Source organism: Varroa destructor, unplaced genomic scaffold, assembly GCF_002443255.2.
Source record: "Varroa destructor unplaced genomic scaffold, Vdes_3.0 BEIS01000005.1, whole genome shotgun sequence".
NCBI lineage: Eukaryota > Metazoa > Arthropoda > Arachnida > Mesostigmata > Varroidae > Varroa > Varroa destructor.
The window spans coordinates 29,596,518-29,614,422 of NW_019211458.1; the positions used below are offsets into that span (position 1 = coordinate 29,596,518).

A 17,905-nucleotide genomic window follows, 5' to 3' on the forward strand; every position below is an offset into this window, starting at 1 on the left:
GCTCTCGTAGAATGGATCGGGCGGTAGGCGTGGTAAGGTTCAGCATTACCATGAGTGAGGTAACGCGTAGCATCTTCGTGAGCACCCCCTAGAGCGGCTAGACCTGGCTCCGCTAAAGGCTTCCCATCCTAGCCGGATTACCTCTGTCATGCTTTTGCCTGTAGCCCTTAGTCAACGACAGCCGAAGTTTAAGCCGGTAACCAATGAGTTGGTGTGCATACGTTTATAGTGGATCATCCTGAGAAAAGTGGCAAGCGAGTAAACTCGCTTCATAAAAGAGCTTCGACCAATCAAGGATATTTTCGTCGTCAGGTCTGCATTTGCACACCACATGGTGGGAATGCACTTCAACTAAATTTAGCTTCTTCGTCCCATCTCGCCCTCATCCCACCACCTAACCGACGCCCCACGAACCCGTATGGTACCCTATAGCCCCCGTTTTTAAGTTGCTGTTCACCCAGCTCAATAGAGGAGATGCTGACGATCTGGACAGCTGCTATTACTTGCCTGGATGGACTTGCCGCTGGAGCCAGACTCCACAAACCAGGGCACACCCTGCCTAGACAGAGTATGTGTAGCTTAGCCCATATACAATGGGTGGTCGGGGCTACTTTCGTTGCAGAAGCGGGCGATTACCGCCTGTTGCCGGCGGTTGAATGTAAGCAGGCGAAGCTACAAAAGATCTGCGGCGCCGTTCCGTGAGCGGCACAACCTCTGCTAGTTGACGCACATCCACGGGCGTTCAGCCTATATGATACATACGAATGCAGGACCCATGGTATTTGCTGCACGCCAGCAACGGGATGGGGGTAAAACGTCAAGCATCGGTAGGCCAGGCAGTAAGTCGCCGCTTATGAACTTAACCTGATTTCAGCAATTGAACAAGTCGCGTAGAAGTTCACATGGCAGAAATACCACATTCATATGCAGCTCAATTAGGAGCTCCTCACTGATACGGATGTACGCGTATCAACATCGACGTCTGTTAGTTGTCTATCACCAGTATATACATAGCAATATATATATATATATGTATATGAATGTACATATCTGTGTACAAGTCTTTTCATTGAAAAATACCAAGCGCCTTAATACAAACGGTTTGATCCTAAGACAACAAAGAGACCCACTTTAGTTATCTCTTTCATCTAGAAAATAGACGCATCGTCATTTTTCGTGACATAAAATTATTCGCCCTGTTAACCCACTCCTTCTTCCCATCAATTGAACTAAAAATAACAATACTGCTATTATCGGTGCGTCAATAACAACAACAAGAGTAACAGCAAAAGTGTACATGATCTCGATACGGTAGAGACCCAAACAAAAACGACCTCGAACCATAACTCTGCAGGTCCTGGTAGGCAAACCATCGGGTCCGAGGCCGGTTCACGGCGTGTCACGAGTTCGCCAAACGATTGACATAAAAAGCTCTCAAAATGTATTTTCGTACTCCGGTCCGAACTAACGATACTTCCATAACACACGGGTCGCGCTGGTGTCGGCAGTTCCACTGCCTTTATCAGCATGACTGGCGCCGACACATTTTGCATACAAATGCTATTGACGCGCAGATACAGGACGTACAGATTGAAGAGGACGTTCGTCAACAGGTCGATAAATGAACGGACAAGCGAACCTACATCGCTGCTGGGGCCGTGCGGGGCGAATTGCTCGCCGTTGCTGTGAAGATAGTCGTACATACAGATCCGTGTTGATAGGGGTGAATTTTACAGCGTTTCTGGCCAAAAAACCATGACAGCATCAAACTACAAAGAGCAGTAACAGCCTCAGCCGCAATGGCAAACGGCAAGGACGGCGCCAACAATAGCAGACAGAAAAAAGAAAAATAACTATAACAAAAAAATAAACTTACAGGAGGTGATGAGGATCAGAACGATAAAGGCTTGCTGTATAAGGACGAATCCACTGTGTTGTTTGCGTGAGTTCTATAAGGGTGGTGCTTTCCCGTACGTAGCAGGATGACTTGCAGCGGTTACTGGCAACAGGTGCCGTTTTTCTTATTGCAGGACTTCCTGCCGTGGTTAGCACCACTACGAAGTTGTTGCACTGTCCTGATTAAGGGTTCCGGTTCTCTACTTTGCTTTGCGTGCCGTCGTCTGTGAATTAGGTAGCCCTACAATTATAACCGATCACTAGAACATACACCAGCAGCACAGATCATGATTTCTGATACGATTTGACAAGGCACGAATGCACCAGCACTCGTCAAACATCACACACAAGCGTTCTGATCTATCCGGATTGACTCGATTATTGATCGCCTTCTTTCTAGTGCAAGTAGTATTGAATCCCGGCTATTGCTGAATGGATAGATTCAAGCTCAATTCTACCGCACAGGTTGCTGTTCCTGTAAAGTTGTCGACAGTAGTGAAAGCGGCTGGCAAGCTTATACTTGACGTAAAGTATCCTCAGATATGATGTACGCTTTAAAGTCAAACGACCGGTGGGGACACATTGTTAGGTTACCGGCGAAGCTAGAATACATAGAGACGGAGGCGGGATTAACGATAGGAAATAGACGGCCGAACACGGCGAGTGACTGTTGCCGTCATTGACAACGATGCGTTAGCGGCGTAAAAGTCTTTTGCTAAACTGAAAAGCGACCGGAGCCAGCCGATACAACAGGTGAAGGCCGTCACAAACCAAAGGTTCAGCAGCAGCAGCAGCAGCAGCAGGATCTAAACCTAAGCGAACGGAGGCACGAAATTAAGGTAGACCTTTAAGCGAGCATTGTCGCACACTAACAAACTCCTGTGGACACTCTGAACACGCGCAACAGCTTTCCCTTGCAGCTTCACGGCACCATTATTTTCATTTCACACCGTTGTTGTAAGACGTATACTGCACAGGTACCATGAGCGATCGATGACGGTTCTCTCAGAAGAATGCTACTATTAAGGTGCTGTTGTATTGCGCAAGCTGGCCAACGTATGCGGCACAGTTTATCTCGTTCTGACGGTATCTGACGACCCAAGTGTCTAACGGCTGCGCGATCTTAACGGCGAGCGCACGCCACTCGTCAATACCTTGGACCGTTATCTCGCACTGCGCTTTTTCAAGACAGATTGGCCACGCATTACACCAATGATTCAATAAACACTTTACTCACAGATCGAGATGACGCTGTTTGTTTGTAGACTGGGAAGTGTTTTAGCCGCTGCCTTCGACCCGTCTGACTCTCCGACTCCCCGGCTTTGACGGCAATAGGCAGATCTCAGAGTTGCTTTCGCTAGAGTCTCCCCCTTTCTCTCTTTCTTAGAGTAGGTACCACAGTAGAACTGGGCCTTTAGGCATGGTCAAGTCCGCGCACGACTTGAGCCCTGAGAGACGACGATGGGCGAGAAGGATACGGGAGGCAGCGGTTCGGTGCCTAACAGGGCCGTGGCGGCTGCTACTGCTGCAGTTCTGTGTACCTCCTCTCAATAGTGTCTTTCTGTTGAGTTCGGCAGAAGCACAGACAACGTCAGCATAGAGGCATGAGGATAGAAGCCACAGGATTCGAAGCAATCGTTGCACAACTATAGTTAGGTTTGCTTCTGAGGCAGGGATGGCTACGCGCGAGACTGGATATCTTGCAAGGCGCTCATAAGGCTGCTGCTGCTGCCGTCATAACACCAAAAGTCATCTCGTCTTGATGTCTTCAAGATCCTGTTTGTGGACGTTTGTAATTTGGTCCTATCCTCCAGATGTTCTTAAAGGACTTTTTAGCCCCAGCGGCCGTACCTCTATATTTCCTAATGGTTTCGCTGCTAGATCGCTGTATGTGAATGCTGTTGTTGAAACGAAGGTCTCACAGACGGTTAATTAGCCAGGCAAAGCAGCACGGAAATTTCAAAACTGCCGGTAACTAAAGGAACAAGCGCGCAGATCGTACACAGCTTTGCCGGTTCACGTGTTTTGCATCCCGATCACGCCTAGTCACGCATATACGGGTATGTTGTTGTGTACGAAAATGTCGATTTTTTTCATAGGACCTCCTCTAGCTGTTGCGAGGCCACCCCATCACACGAATACACGTAAGGTATAATGCGACTATGAAGGTTGAGTTAGAGGCATCACACAGAGGACGTTCTGGTAACAGACGCGGTTTTGTACACGGTATGTTTACAACATGGCTTGATTTTCCGACGCACATTTCAAACGAAGAGGCGAGCACTTCAGTTCAGCAGTGAATTTCAGCACGAAAGGCGAAATATTTGTACACGACTATAGTCAGATAGGTGTGGCAGAAAGGTAACGCTAATAAAACGGTAATAAGTGATTTATCAAACGATTGGATCGAAACTTCGCATACGAAGTATCACTAGAGGACAGACAAGTTACGACGAAGATTGCACGCAACTACGCTATGAACTCACGCCGACCTGGATATCGACGCAGAACAAGTTGACGCCACTCATACCACGTCGAAAATCACGCTGACACAATCACGTTGCACACGGCACGCGTCACATCACAGATGCTACCGCTACTAGTACTACAACTAGTATTCGACCAGTGCACGAGCATCATTCACGGGCGAACAGAGACTGACGTCGCTAAGACCGCCGGCAATATTTCAGTGCAATCGGGAATCGCTGTGTTGCTGCGGTGGCAGCTGCGTCAGCAGCTCGCGAAGCGACCAGTTCGCAAGCACGCGTTCGTTCCCCGGCGCCTCGCGTCGGAAGAGAAAGGGCCAAAGCCTCTGATGTCTCCCCTATCACGATGGAGGCAACGGTGGTGGCGAAAACGGTGCTGACAACTGGATGGCGACCCACGACGTCGTGGCTAGACACTGCCACGGTACAGACAAGGGGCTTCCAGATGCCTTCCCTGCGCGGCAATGCCGTTGGACTGATTACAACAATGTGTCAGTGGTAGCGGCGATCGCGGACGCTGATGACGGAAACGTAGCAGCCACGGGAGTAGCAGGTAAAAGTCGTTCAAAAGTAACGTTGAGCCCTAGCAAGCGGCGTCGGACGTGGTGACGGCAGTTGCAAATGTACAATCGAGCAGTGCGAAACGTGAACCGTCGAGTAATACCACCAACGAGTCCAGTGCGACCGCAAACATCGCTTCAGTATTGTAGGGGGCAATGGGCATCTGTAGTGACAAATGCTTAATAAGTTGGGGGCGGTGGCCCGGGGTGTTTCCGAATTAAGGATGCCGGTAGGAGACCAACCAAAGAATGAGTCGTGATCCTTGACGTCGTGGAGACCGCTGCGCGTATTGTTATTGCTTTTGTTGCGGGAAAAGCCACACCTGAAGTGAATGCAAAAAAGCCAACCTTCGTGGCTAAAAATTTCGCTCACTTACGCGTGCGATAAATAGAGATACGTCTGACGCGTGAAATTTGGACGCTCAAGTTCAACCCAGATAGTAATTGATGAAGCTACACGAAAGGGGAGTACGATGTATTAACGATCAACGAAGTCCAATAAGTCGAAGTCACAGCAGCCTAAATACAGATGAGATCACAAATGACGAAGAAGATACCTAATACAAGAAAATAATGATACGTGATGAATGCCGCAGTTGAAGGACTCTTTCATGAACTCCCTGTAGAAGTTACGGTGAATCAATAGAATCGCATACGCAGTCCAACGACGCTAGTTCTAGCTTTTAACGGCACTGTTAGTTCCTTTGAGGTGGTGCTTCTTTTTACCTCTTGGTTATCTTCAACTTAGTAACGCTCAACTTGAATCCTCAGCATGTTTGCCTTTCTGTTGTAACAGTTGTTTCTTTTAGGTACAGGAACAGCAATTTCTCCCTTGTACTAAAGTAGCGAGTGCAATAGCTATATTTTCTGTCATGGGTGTGAACAGCAGCAGGAGCATACGAAGTTGTTCTCTGTAGCTCAGATCCTCAACTCGTTTCAACGTCACTTGGAGAATGGTTAAGCGCTAAGCTTCTACGGCGACTACGAGGTGTTAGCGCTCTCAGCAGAAGTCTCAGATACTCAGTCAGTTCTATCTTCCCAACGAGCCGACAACCTCAGCAATCAAGACAGTTCGGAAGACCCGGCTCATTGAGAAAGGCGGGGCTTAATCTGCGAAGGGGTGTGGCTTTAGATCGATGCTTGGGCGCTCCGGGAGTGGAAAGGGAGCAAATGTCCAGGTTTGGCTCCGTTGAGCTCGCCTAGGTTGAGGTGGGTTGGTTTCTAGTGAGGTGCACTGCTTTGTCTGGTACCTAATGAGAAAGGGCATCCACCCCGATTCGCCGGCAACAGGCCGCCATCGACACCAACAACTACCCCCCTGAACCGGCCCCGCCTTTTTCTACCGACGCCTATCTCATATCATATAGCTGCTCACGCTCCTCACAAGAGGCTAGCGGAGCTACCTGAAAAGACCGAGGAACTACCATGATCTTTCGGGGTTGATCAGCCGGGAGGAGCAAGCCTGCATGGAACAAGGTAAACATGGGCTGAACAGCGCTTTCCGATTCCGATCTCGGTCGAGTCTGTGCTTCGAAGTCCTTTGGTGTTGCAGATCTTGCTCTTCGCCTCTTCATGATACTGCTACTGTCTATACAGGCCGTACATGTCTAGTAATAGCCGTAGCAGAAACAAGAAGGCTTGGATACTTCATTCGCTCGTACAGCAACCCACATCCCACTAGCAGCTCCATTATATAACGGATTCACTGGACCGTCTTTGGAATTACACCGTCAACCAGAGCAAACTCTATTGCGCCAGACGGCTCAAACAGCCATACCACATTGATGATGGTGAAGAGTGGATTGTATAGAGTTGCCTAGCAACCTCATAGCTCATGGTAGCAAACGAAGTCGTGTCTACCGGTTGCGTTGCAATTATCTGGAAAGTAGTTATTCGTTCATAAAGATTAATTCATTATTGTTACCTTTATTTTTCTAAGTGTGTGAGTCGTAAGCGTATAGATGCAAACAAGGTTGTAAGCAAGATATGCAAGATTCCATCTGCGGTCGACCCGATATAGCCAATGCCGACGGTTACTCGAACGAGGTATTCGGTGGGGAGTTCATTCTGATTGCAATGTAGTACTTCTCAGGCTGTCTACAACACGCCTGTGTATATGTCTGTTATTAAAGTCAATCTTAACTCGTTGTTAGCACTCTGTGTCTAATCGTAAAAGAAAAAAGGGAATAGATGCTTGCAAGTATGTGTTTCTGTGGTTAATAGTTACATGCTTGGCTACCAGTGAAAGGGTGACAAAGAGACGTGGAACGCTACCTGTGCTTAACGCAAACGGTAGTAGCAACTGGCCTGTCTGTCTTATATGCATGCGCGGTGCGCCAAATGAGAGCATTATGCCGAGCACCCGTAACTGCCGCCGCCGTGGGCAAAATCTGTTTCAGGTCTCAAAAGCCCTAGCCAGTCAGGCTTAGCGTCCCATAGAAAAGGGTAACTTGGCACATCCTTCGAGCTGTATTCGAAATCAAAGCGACTGGATGTGTAGTGGCTAAGAAATTGACAGACAGCAAGCGACTGAGAGCTCTCTGAGGGAGCGTGACCGCATTCAAAAGTTAATACTTGTTCTGGGACAGACGGAGCACATGGAAATCGTCAACCTACCAGCCATTGGTGCACTGGTCAACGAGCCATCTACTAGTGCCCACCCGATCAATCACTGCGAGATCAGTTAAAACTCCCGCAGAATAGCTGAACAACACAATACTTCCATGCCAAGCTACCACCTTCTTTCGACCGCTTGCCTGCATCGATCAACTACTATTCGAATGAAGTGGGCCACTCATATTAAACCTCTATAAAAACCATTTTGAACAGATCTGGGGGCAGTGACATCTGATTTTGGGCGAAACAGCAGTTATACATAAGCAAACTGTTTTTTCCCCCTTTTCCCAAGTCTCTCCGGCGGATCCGGTGTCTGTATCGAGTTAACTAGTCCAGTGTGGTCAACCGCACAACCTCGGATGCGTAGGACCCGCTCCAACGATCTCTGACGCGGCTAAGTGCTAGTTACCAGTCCTGATCAGCATAACTAGATCACACGACGTCACACAGCTCGAAAAGCAACTGATGCTGATTTATTTAGTGTTACGAGGATGCAGAAGATTGATCCTCGAAATTAATTCTTCTTGTACTTGCTAGGACTACGAAATACATAGTCTCGATGTAAAACTGTTAGAGCTTGTTTAGCGATAATATTCTTGAAGTGGTTACACAAAATATTCACAAAATATTTGGAGAGAGGTGAAATATTTTCGGCACTCGCTGGTAAAATCTATGTGACATAATGTAACAGTCATTCAATCAACCGTATGTAATATATCTACGACTCACTTCCACTGTAGATTAAATAAGGGCATATCTAAATGTAAGCCATTTTCTTCTATTTACGATTCGGGATCTTCATTTCATTCTTCTAAATAACAAGAATAATGGATGTTACGACAACTACATGCCTGATACGGCTTTGGCCAACAACCTTTGCAGTAGGAAGGTAACTCATCAGATCGGTCACAGTCTCCGTTGTTACAACCGAAATGGAAGGATAGGCCTAACGCACAATTCAGGTGCTTATAATAGGGGCAAGTTTACGACACGATACCAGTAGAATAACCTGATATAAATTCGGGCTGTATCCTTACACATACAGGTATGCACGATTTATGTCGTACATCAAATTGAAGAACACAATGTCGGCGTCGCTCATACCGACTATATCGTCTAAAACCGCCATACATTCCAGTAGAGCTCTTTCAATAATATCCGTCCACAGGTCTCTCAACGTTGTTCACAATACCTATACATGCCTACGCGCAGTCGGAGAATTAGAATGATCTTTAATTTGACTTATCTAGCACAGCTGCATCAAACAACAATACGTTAACAAATTGTAAACCTAGTTCTATAATTTTTGAAATGGATAAGCTTCTTGACGAAGTTAGCTCGAAATGCTTACATCAACTTCAGTCATTTGCAGCGTTCAGTGGACCTTCCGAGAATTGCTACTGCTAGAAAAATTCTCGCAAACTTTTACCGATAGCCCAGGTCCGTAAAAAGAAATTGCGATAGATCTAATCCCGACTGGTCCCATGCACTTTTTAAATCCGACGCGACTTTCCTTATAGTCGTTTATTACTAGAGGCATTTATTGCGTCTGCGTACGCGTATTTCAGATATTTTTGTATCATATCCTTTGTCAGAGTAACGACCTTTTTAACGTCGAACCTCACCGAACACCGGGTCCAGCTTCTGAGTATAGATGACGGGTGAGGTGCACGTGGAATCGAGGAAATTCATCCTAAACCCCCTTACGCCGGTCAATTAAATTGACATCATCATCAGAAGGTTGTGACAAAGAACAAAAATTATGTTATACGGCAACGCACGAGCAGCTTGCTAGCGTGTGTTTGCCGTCACTCTATGCTCGCATAAAGATCTAGCTTGTCAGCCAGACAAATCGAGATTCGTTTAAGACAATGCGAGAGAGCGATAATGACGTTACGATTTAAGCTGAATTTACCATGGCTCCGGAACCAGCAGTAGCTCTGCCATACCAGCTAAAGCGTTGACACGGACGATGCGTAAAAACGTGCCACTGCATCGACGAACGCTGATAGTAACCGGGTCTGAAAGAAGTTGGCTGTAGCCGTAAACGAACGATGCGACAATAGCGCCAAAGGCCATTGTAATCGGAGTACTTCCAATGGAATCATGTGCCAGATACAGGCCATGGACAGAATTCAAATCGTAGGAATGGTAACAAATATATGCGACGGTCTAGGAGAAGCATCGCATCGACGAGCTGCAGCGGTTAATGCTGATTTGAGTGAACCTGAGTGAAAATCCATCTTATCTAATGGGCGGAATCGGCGGTAGCGTCTGCAACCAGACCCAGGTTTTAACTCGATTCGCCGCATGAGAATTGATGCGGTCTTATACTCGCAAATGTTTGTGCCGTTATGAGGCTATCAGGCCGTTATGGAAAAAGTTATGAGGTATCTAAGAGAATGGTAAGTAGTGATCAAAATGTCTATAAACTAAAATTGCTAGCTCATTTGGGCCTATTATCCTGACAGTGTTAGAAATAGGTAAATAAGAAATATAACATGCAGCTGCTGATGAAAAAAGCACGATTGATTTTTACAGTGACCTTTGCGTGCCTATAAGTACGCACTTATAGTAAACGCAAGTGAACAGATCTGTCCCTTCTTCTATTTACTTGAGCATTGTTATTATGACCACATAATTGATCTCTTTGTTAATTTAATTAATTTTGCAAAAGACAAAACTTATCGTACACAGGTCATTCATTGTCGTACCAGCTCGTAGAAAGTGAGTGTCTTGAGAAGACGGCAGATACGTCGTCACAGAGATAACCATCACAGCGTCAAGATACATTTGCTAAATGTTTCTCTGATGTTACACTCCGGGAACGCGTCTATCAGAGACAGCGATGGCCCATATTGTAATCTAACTTAATGATCTCTATAATCCATTGTCCCCTTTTTTGATCACACAGTGATGAAGATCTCTGGTCCAATGATCAAGCTAGTCCACTGGTCATGTCGCGACTTCCTAAAACTGCGGTTGTTTTCCTCAAGTTCTCAAGATTCTAGTTTGCAAGTTTAAGAAGATTAAGTACATGAACCCAGACAACACATGTCAAAAGTTGTGAAGCCCATTCTTCTAAAAGCTTTGTTCGATTCAAGCACGGCATCAATTACTACCATTATTAGGCATATAAGTTCGAGACGCTCTTCCATACTCTAAATGTACTTTTTTTTTCTTTATCAAATAAATATATAGAAAACCATATAATTTTAATTTATATTAGACGGCCACATTGCTAGTCAAGGTGTCATTGGTGACATCCACCGTTAACGGAACCCAGTCGATTAAACGCAACGAGGTTCTATCTGTTGTTTGACGGCTAGAGAAACCATCGCACAATACAATGCCTCTCCAGCCTCCAGGAGCAGACTCTTTTACAACCGAGATCGTCTGGAGCAATCCACAATGGTTGCTGCTCTCAGCGCTGTGGTGCCAGCGACGGCATTGCGAGTTCGCCGATGGAGTCGTCAACAGAACGCAGGAGAAACATATAAAGGTATCATATCGCTGCTTCGCTGAACTGTCGTCGTTCCATGTCCCGACAACGGCGCTGATAAACGAGATCGCCGGCAAACAAACGCGCAATTTTCACGGCGGCAGTGGTGGCAACAACAGTGGCTAGGACGACACACAGATAGCGTCAGCATTGACTGTGGTGTCGATGACTCGATGCTCTGTCCTTCCTGTGAAGAGACGAGATTTTGGGCTGTGATAGAATAGGCAGTTGCTTGGTGAACGACGCGGTAAAATTAGAGTGGGCACGGCGACAGGAAAATTATGAAGTCTATTCGATATCATTTCAACTATGTAGGTGATAATAGCCACAATGTAATTCGTGATCTTTTTGAATTTGATATCGGGTTCGATTTTCTGAAGCGGCACCTGCGCTATAGTAAATGTATGAGAGGCATTGATTTTCTAGGGTATAGTATGTAGATTGCGTGATGCTGGCTAACAGCTGCGTATACGGGTATTAATTCCGTTTAATTCTATGGCCGCAATTTATGTAGCCAACATTAACTATATCTTACCTTTAGATGGCTCCTAAGATGATAATACGGAACAAATAGTGAAAAACACACATAATTATCGTAACACCGATCCAAATGACATGTTTTGAAGCAAATTATTTAATTTGACAGAAACATGAATGAGAGTCTCAAAGGTCGCCGCCAACATCAATGTGCTGCAGGAAATGTTTTAAGAAATTCTCTTTTTTTTCTCTTTTTTTTTTTGTTAATAAAAATGTACGTTTTATAGCGAAATTATAGTATGGCGGGCATTGTCTACTGAGATTACTACTAGTACTACTAGTAGTACTACTACTACTAGTACTACTAGTAGTACTACTACTAGTACTACTAGTACTACTACTACTACTACTACTAGTACTACTACTACTATACTAGTACTACTACTACTACTACTACTACTACTACTACTACTACTACTACTACTACTACTACTACTACTACTACTACTACTATACTACTACTACTACTACTACTACTACTACTACTACTACTACTACTACTACTACTACTACTAGTACTACTACTACTACTACTACTAGTACTAATACTACTACTACTACTACTACTACTACTACTACTACTACTACTACTACTACTACTACTACTACTACTACTACTACTACTACTACTACTACTACTACTACTACTACTACTACTACTACTACTACTACTACTACTACTACTACTACTACTACTACTACTACTACTACTACTACTACTACTACTACTACTACTACTACTACTACTACTACTACTACTACTACTACTACTACTACTACTACTACTACTACTACTACTACTACTACTACTACTACTACTACTACTACTACTACTACTACTACTACTACTACTACTACTACTACTACTACTACTATACTACTACTAGTACTACTACTACTACTATACTACTACTACTACTACTACTACTACTACTACTACTATACTACTACTACTATACTACTACTACTACTACTATACTACTACTACTACTATACTACTACTACTACTACTACTACTACTACTACTACTACTACTACTACTACTACTACTACTACTACTACTACTACTACTACTACTACTACTACTACTACTACTACTACTACTACTACTACTACTACTACTACTACTACTACTACTACTACTACTACTACTACTACTACTACTACTACTACTACTACTACTACTACTACTACTACTACTACTACTACTACTACTACTACTACTACTACTACTACTACTACTACTACTACTACTACTACTACTACTACTACTACTACTACTACTACTACTACTACTACTACTACTACTACTACTACTACTACTACTACTACTACTACTACTACTACTACTACTACTACTACTACTACTACTACTACTACTACTACTACTACTACTACTACTACTACTACTACTACTACTACTACTACTATACTACTACTACTACTACTACTACTACTACTACTACTAATACTGGTACTACTACTACTACTACAACAACAATCGCTGCAACAGGCAATCGTACTAACGACGTGATTTTTCCGACCCCCTTTAACCTAGTCTCTGATCGTATAACTCAACAGAGAGTGTTCAGAATCAAGTCGAAAGTACACCGATGCGTGACACGTAACAAAGGGTCACGGCTTGAGTAATACATGCGGCTTTTGAAAATTCGAAAAGATCTATGCATCTTTGGTTTGACTATCGTTCATCTGGTTCGTCCTCCAGGTGAGTCATGTACAAATGTCGATTACAATATCTAGAGAATGTCTCATGCGGAACAGTACGGTAGCTATCATTATTTTACCATGTATTATTGTTACCAATAACTGTTGTAACTAACTAAATAGTAGAAAACATCATAGCAAATAATTGTCGTGTCCGAGACGATTTCGTCATGTAAGCCTAGAGTCGCGTCGAGCGTTGAGCTGCTGCCGCCATCGATGCGAGATATGAAACTGGCAACCGTGAAATCTCTGGTCTTGCTTCTCATGGCATGATACCTATGGCGTTGAACGGAAGTTTTTCCACCTAATACCGCCACTAGTCGTATGGTTGTACGATGACCACTAAAGAACTGGAATAGCGTAGCGTCCATCGTATCGAGAGAAGAGATCTGATCGCGAATCGCACGATCGCACATCAGCACGACGTGCCTGCTCGCTATGTCTTGCTTGCCTAACAAAGCTAAACGATCTTTGTTACTCATGGGTAGGCAGTCACGCAGAGAAGCAAGCGTTGTCAATGACGCTGAACGCTATAACGTTAGAGCGATTCTATGACTGCAATGGGAAACGTATTCGTCTCCTATTCATTCACTGTTAATAAGCAGATACCTATGGAGAGCGGTTGATTCATGGATGAAACGGGGTGCCGCAGCGTTAGCACGTACCAATTTTCGACGGTGAAACTGTTTAGTGGCAGGCGGACGACAAGAGGCGCGCATGATAGGCCAAGTCGCCTGTAGGCTCACTCGAAACATTTCTGTGAAGATACCCGCCGTTGCTCTTGTTATTGCTACCGATGCCGACGGCAACGTTTCTCAAAGTTTGGAGTAAAGCCAAATCTCTGACCGAAATGAGGAAGACCTTGGAGACCAATCCGCGCAGTCGCAGGGGACACATGCGTAGATCTTGCGGCTGCTGCCACCGCTATTGCGCATTTGGATTTTTGGCTTCCCCTAAGACAAACCTGCGTCAGAGATCACAGCAACAATTCAAGTACATCGCTTCGGTGCGCGCCCTGCTCAGACTCAACGGCAAAGTCGATCCGATTTCGCTCTTGAATTTTTCCCAATCGCTATTCGTCCAGCAAATCCGCAGTCATATATACGCGCGACGGCACAGCCTGAAGGTACATCTATATAGTTGTAATGCCGCCTATTCGTTGGCAAATTCTAGACAACAGCTTCGCTCTTAATCACTAGGGTACCAAACATGGCGGTGCTTGCGTCAGCGACAACGAGGTCGTCGCGCCTTGTACAGGGAAGATAAAAAGTAAAAGGTATGTTCGGAGCGAGTGACTGTTCGCGTAGGACGCAGTTGAAAATGCAAGCGAACAGATACTTCTGTAATATTATAGATACATATTATATGTATTTGCTATGTTCAATAGCATGGTTAGTTTTTTTTTATTAAGAGGAGAGAGAGAGAAAAATGATTTATCAATCCAAATAGACAAAATAATTCCTGTAAAAAAATGAAATTGGTTAAAAGTCCTTAGGCGATGAAGGAAGCCCATTTTGTTCGTGCTAGCTGCAAAAGGTAACCCACAAATGCCCAGTACTTCATACAAATTAACGGTAAGTTTGCTGATATCTCGTTAAGCTTATTACCGGATTTTTCAATGCAATTTCGTCAGCACATATTTTTAACTAAATACTCTGGTAAAGCTAAGTGATCGAACGGATTCACGCATTAAGGCAAAATCCGATCTTTTTCCATTTGCAGCTAATACACAATGCCAATATATATATATATATATGTATATATCAGTGTTGTCGCATAGCGAGCTTCTAGCTTACATTTCTATACGCATTAACCGATCATCGTTTGTATATCGTTTCCTTTTCCAGGGTAGGTGCCCAAACAATCTATTTTAGATGTGACAGATGCTACACTTTCTCATAAGAATCTTCGCGTGTCTGGTGCCATCGTGTGTTTTTATCTAAAGATTATATATACATACGTATAAGAGAGCCGTAGTGGGTTTGATTCTAGAAGACCAGAGTACCGCCGACAGACTATCAGTTCAAATGTCGTTGCAGTAACTACATAGAAGTCAAGGTCAAATAATACAACACGGATAGCCAGCCATTCAGCGGCCAAAAGTGGCCACAGGGAAAACTGTAACAGACAGATGAACTGTCGTCGATCAATCGACTATAACAGGGAGCCAATGAAACAGGGAGCAGTAGCCAAGCCGTTAAAAGCGGAAAAAAGCGGCATCGACTGTGGATCTCTCTGTGTAAGCGATAGCATAATAGTGACACCTATTTGGTTGGATCCAGTAAGCCTGTCAAAGAAGTCGTCAAACAGGTGAAACGGAAGAGCTGGCCGTGAGCGGGCGACGGGTGTAGCCAGCGATGGTTGAAGCTGTCGTAGAAAAGGTCTTGCCAGGCAACGAGACAATTGAAAAGACGGCAAACTCGTCTGTGGTGTCTGCCCTATGTCGCCCGCGCCTCTCGGCAAGCCCTCTATAGCGCGGGGCTGTGGCGAATAAAGGGGTCTTTGCCAAGGCAAAGAGAGCAAATGAATGGCCGACAGGTCGAGCTATAATCGGCATCGCTGGATGATTAGAAGCTAAATTTAGAAAGCGGCAGATTAAGACATAAAAAACAGAAGTGCAAAAAGCAACAAACAAACAGCGAACTGCATTGGCCTCCACATGTATAACATTATACGGACTACATGAAGCGTTGTCAGATCGGGAGGTAGAGGCAAAAGAGATTTGTACGATACGTCGAAGTGGCGCTGCTAGTGCCGTTGTTGATGTTTATGTATTAGAACAATATACCATCTAAATAGAAACTTGTGACACGCGCTTCTTCGAGAAGCAGCTGACAGGAGGATGGACGACAGGGAGTGCAGGGCTGAATTTGACAATTCGTACTTTTTTTACTGGGTCTTAAGTAAGAGTAATGGTAAACTCGAGATACTTCAGTAGCATAGCTGTACGTCAGTATTTAGCTAACGCAGAGATGCATTTGCTCGTGCGGGTGTTTGGTTATACTTATAATCGGAATAAATCAATTACTTTGCCTTTCTTATCTGCAGTATCTAATGCCGTTGTATGTCATAATATTCAATATTATTTTATTGTATATATATATATATATATAATCTGACGGGGAGAAAAGTACAAACTTGCTCGATCTCAAGCTTTGCAATGCTCTATAGCTGTTGTTCCTTGATTGCAATTTTTTTTCGTTGAAGTCTTATCGTTGGCGATTTCTTGGAACCTTACTTCAGTCGTTCTGCTAGATGGTCCAAGTCATTCCGTTACTTTACAGTCTTACGCCATAATGTCGTTTCAGCAGTTCACACCTCGTGATTCAAGCGAGGTGACACGCGCGAGGTAATATATCCAGCTTTGCAGACACCCTCGTGTCAATGTCTCTTTTGTTTTCAAATATTATAATTGGATTGTCACTGTGACAATTACTCATTCTCTCCTCGAGATGATTTTACCATACGAGCGATATATTTGACCAACCAGCAAGTCAATTAATTAAGTATGTAATCTATGAAAACACCAATATTTTTCGGAAATTCTCAGCCCTTACCTGAAATCGGCCGCGTGCAGTCGGCCCTGTTCGAGCTCATGGCGAAGGGTTGGAGAATGAAAATTTTTGACCTTATAGAAAATACAGTCCATCGTGAAAAATAAGTTAAAGCAACGCTTACGCTTAGATGTTCCACAAACGTCGAACTGCACTAGAGTTTGAAGATTTATTCTGGGTTATATGTATATGTATATATATATATATATATATATATATATATATATATAATTTGAAAGAATACCTAGATAAAATATATCAGGCAGGTAGAGTTGGTCGAGTCCAGACCAAGAGGCTCTCTTTAGTCATTAAACTTAATATTGTAATTCATTAATGAGTGCTTTGACATTATCGAGAGAAGTTATCCTTGACGACGCATAACGCGATTGGGGAGCAAGTTATTTGATTAACTTATCGATTTGTATGCAGAGCTGTATTTATACCCGGGGTACATGCTATCGATGATACTGGCTCGCCGCCGGCGTCCATGTTACTCAGAACGGAAATGTGTGGGGTTCGGTGACTGGCTTGCGCTTTGAGCTCGCACATTGACGAAAATACCATGCGAGCAGCACAACACGAATCATTGTACAAAGTCAAGCAACCGCTTTACTATTAATGAACGTTTGTGAAGAGAATTTTCTGCTCCGGGCAAACGCTTTACTTCTGTTTACCTAACTGAAAGTGTCCTGGATATTTCTAGTTTCAGAAATCGGCATAAACAGAAAATGCTGTCGGCATTTCTTATTGGCGCTCGTAGGCGCTTGTGGCACTCTAGGCACACTCACGTTCTAGCAAATTGGCTGAGTAATTGGTTAGTCTCTTTTGCTTGTCATGTAAAACCGCTGATCTTGGCAAATTCAGGGAACAAAAACGTGTTTTAGAATACTTCGTTCTCAGACGAATCCTCTGAGCTCCGAACTCTGAGCTGACACAACCTATGAAATCATCGTTCTCACACGCAGACATATACTCGACATAGCTTAAGCTGTAGCGTGTGGGTTCAAGTCGGCCCTTGGCTGGAACACT

The 17,905-nt window shown here is 44.3% G+C and overlaps 1 protein-coding gene across 1 annotated transcript in view; it reads right to left on the reverse strand.

The window, feature by feature from the left end:
• Mef2 (myocyte enhancer factor 2) overlaps positions 1–17,905 on the reverse strand; it is a 111,091-nt gene that overhangs the window by 84,673 nt on the left and 8,513 nt on the right. The window lies entirely within an intron of this gene.